The sequence below is a fragment of the Sapajus apella genome, unplaced genomic scaffold (assembly GCF_009761245.1).
Source record: "Sapajus apella isolate SASKATOON/1434 unplaced genomic scaffold, GSC_monkey_1.0 scaffold32, whole genome shotgun sequence".
Taxonomy (NCBI): domain Eukaryota; kingdom Metazoa; phylum Chordata; class Mammalia; order Primates; family Cebidae; genus Sapajus; species Sapajus apella.
In genome coordinates this window covers 14810769-14814474 of record NW_022436972.1, presented here as the reverse complement: position 1 = coordinate 14814474, position 3706 = coordinate 14810769, and the positions used below count along the sequence as shown (strand labels likewise).

Sequence of the window (3706 nt, the reverse complement as noted above, 5' to 3'; positions counted from 1 at the left end):
CCTTCAGTGACAGATACTCGCGTCTAACACAGTGCATGTCTTCTCATCTTGGAATCCCAGGACCTGCCAGAATATTTGCATTATGCTCATCCGTGTTATTCTTTGCAGAGCACTTCTCATTTGCTAATTCATTATTTGCATCCCTGAAGTTGCCCAATTGCTTTCTATGTTTCTCTGCTGCATGTAGTGTGCCCTACCAAGAATAAGTGTATTTAAAAATTGTTGCTAATGATGATCGTTTTATTTCATCTTTTGTAAATGTTTAACTCTTTGATAGTGTAAGTTGAGGAAAGGTTAAAGTCGTATGTTTTTCTCAGAACTGTGAGGAGAAAGGAAATAGTATTTGGGGCATCCTTGCTCCCTCCTTTCTGATCAGGACTAATAAAAGGATCTGAAGCATGGATTGTAACATGCAATTAGGTCATCTGGCTGGCTGGGTTACCAGCTTGAGGTTCCCATCGAGAAGCTTTTTGCCTGGTTCCTACCTTTATGGGGCAGATGGCATCTTTAGCAACTAATAATGCCCTGCACCCTCAAAGACCTTTAGATTCCTCTAAATCCAGACCAAGAGAGCGAAGACCAGAGAGAGAGAGACATAACCACTTCACCTTCCATCTGCCGGTGCCCCTGTCTCCAGATACTTCTTCTGAGGACCCATCTCTTTCTCGAGTTTATGATGACAGAGAAGGTCACACCTAACACACAAAGCACACAACTTGTTGATCCGTATTTAAATTGTGAATCAGAATTCATAAAACCCAGAATTTATCCAAAGGACACTCACATGTGCTCTGGGCATTTCATAGGTACTACGAGTAAAGGGACACCAGAGTTTCTGCCCTCAAGGAGTTAAGCTTCTACCTGGGAAGACAAACCTATTAAACAAATAATTGATGAACAATGGGAAAAAACCATACATTAAGTCTGTACTGGGTATAAGAATGGCACATGGAAGGGTGTGATCTATTGTATTTGGGTGAGAGATCCCAAAAGGCTTTACAGAGGATGAGATAGTTGAGCTGGGGTGGAATAAGAGTTATCTAGACAGAAAGGTGGGAAAGAGCATTCCAGGAAGAAGGCAGGGACACGTAGTACAGAATAAAATAATTGTAAGTAGTTTGGATTCTGAAGATGGTTATTCAGCATCCACTCTTTCCTTCCCTCAAAATTTCACAGCTATGGAATTGAGGCTGGAATGGTATAACTGATCTCATGCCCAGCTCCAGGGATGGGCCCTGATTGTCCTTAGCCAATTTGCATAATCCATTTCCTTGCCACAGTCGGTTCTCAGACAGGCATGTCCTCCAGGCCTAAGCAAATTCACCCTGGAATTCCTCAGGGACATTAGTTTAGGACTGGATATGTGTAACCAGAAAGAAGCCCAGAACTTTGGTTTGATGGTTGGGGAAAGGGATGCACTCACAGCTATTGGACACAGAAGAGGAAGAGGAAGCACATAAACCTGAGCTGTTGGTTTCCATTTTCTTGCCCTATGGGAAGCCAACCAGAAGACAAGAGAATTGCAGAGAAATGGAGCCAATGACCTAATCGAACTCTGATTAAGTGGCTGCTGGTCTCCTTTTCATTGTTTAAAAGATCAGATGAATGACTTGCAGCTAAAATCACTGAATTAGGGCTTGGTGGGGTAAAGGTAGGAAATGAGATTGTAGAAGGAGGCACAGGCCAGATGATGACTGTAGGTTCCATTCGAGAGACATGGAACACTCTCAAAGTTCTTAGGCCTTGTTAGGGAGTAACATGATTTGATGTCAGTTTTAGAAAGATTTCTCCAGCAGCAATAAGAAGGATGGTTTGGAGGGAGCAAGACCGGGGACAGCAAGACTGCTGTGGAAACAAGGCCACATTTTCACTTCCTTCACCATTTCACTGGAGGTGCTGGTTATAGTTCCTTTTTACCAACCTCAAAAAGGAACCGTCTTTTTAAAAATACTTAATTCGCTCTCTTCCTCGGCGCTGCCTACGGAGGTATCAGCGATCACCTCCTCGGCATCATGGCCGCCCTTAGACCCCTTGTGAAACCCAAGAGCGTCAAAAAGAGAACCAAGAAGTTCATCCGGCACCAGTCAGACTGATATGTCAAAATTAAGCGTAACTGGCGGAAACCCAGAGGTATTGACAACAGGGTTCGTAGAAGGTTCAAGGGCCAGATCTTGATGCCTAACATTGGTTATGGGAGCAACAAGAAAACAAAGCACATGCTGCCCAGTGGCTTCCGGAAGTTCCTGGTCCACAACGTCAAGGAGCTGGAAGTGCTGCTGATGTGCAACAAATCTTACTGTGCTGAGATCGCTCACAATGTTTCCTCTGAGAACCGCAAAGCCATTGTGGAAAGAGCTGCCCAGCTGGCCATCAGAGTCACCAACCCCAATGCCAGGCTGCGCAGTGAAGAAAATGAGTAGACAGCTTATGTGCACATTTTGTGTTTAAATAAAACGGGCATCTTCCTTAAAAAAAAAATACTTAATTCATGGACATATGTTATAGGATATAAGTTCTTTAGAATTTTATACCCTGGAAGGAAAGAAGCATGTTTTAGAAGCCCATGGAATTTTTCCAGTATTTAATGTAGGACATCAAAGTTTGGGTTATACTAACAGGGCTATCAATAATATCTTGGTCTCTTTCTGTTTCTGCTTAGGACTTTCACTTTGTTCTACACTGTAGCTGAGCTCTTTTTATTTTTTGTGGATGCCATCTTTTTTTCTCCTTGTTTTAGAGTTTTTTGTTTGTTGGTTTTAGCTCTTTTTCCCTAGAGACAGAATGGCATTTGAAGGGAAAGAATAACATTAAGTCCTTTGGCACAAAAGCCCTTTTCCCTAGGTGTGTGCTGCTCTTGAGGGAAATTAATCTGATCCTAACCAATTTTACTCAAGGGGAGGCATCTTTGATAACAAACATTTGTCCTGATCTTTTTGGCTTTCAGTATTAACTGCCAAGTAAATTCTATTGATAGGAGAAATATGGGTATGTGGCTCTTCTCTGCTCCATTTCACTGGAAACTGTGCAAAGCTGCGAAGAGTCATTCAATCTTTCTACTGACATGCCATTACTGAGTTCCCTTTTCGTGCCTTGCACAGCGCTTGAGACGTGGGGCAGTACAACAGGAGAGGAAAGGTGAATCTTTTCTTTTTTTCTTTTCTTTGAAACAGAGTCTCACTCGCCGCCCAGGCTGGAGTGCAGTGATGCAATCTTGACTTACTGTGACCTCCACCTCCTGGGTTCAAGCCATTTTCTTGCCTCAGCCTCCCGAGTAGCTGGGATTACAGGCGCCTACCACCATGCCCAGCTAATTTTTGTATTTTTAGTAGAGACAGGGTTTCAGCATCTTGGCCAGGCTGGTCTCTAACTCCTGCCTCGTCCTCCCAAAGTGTTGAGATAACAGGCATGAACCACCACACCTAGCCAAGTCTTTTCTTAAAGAGGTCCTACAAGATGGAGTGTGAGGTTGGCCTAACACCATGTCTGGGAGGCCTAAGCATACACAACAACAGCTGGTTCATCTGTAGAATGCTTATGCTGTATTAACCCTTGATGCTTGTTAAAAAGTTTTTTAAAGTGTCATCAGATATATCCAAGGAGTTTCAGATGTCATTCTGCCAGGACCCCAGTGACCACATTAGAATTTTGGTCATTAACCACTGACCTTTAATCACAGTCCTTGAGGATAAAGATGATCTCATTCTTT

General features: G+C 43.1%; 1 pseudogene across 1 annotated transcript; it reads left to right on the top strand.

The window, feature by feature from the left end:
• Positions 1-1963: 1963 nt before the first annotated feature.
• On the top strand, positions 1964-2455 carry LOC116562373 (annotated as a pseudogene). The gene has a single exon (XR_004273899.1). The product of XR_004273899.1 is annotated as a 60S ribosomal protein L32 pseudogene (transcript).
• The last annotated feature ends 1251 nt before the right edge of the window (positions 2456-3706 follow it).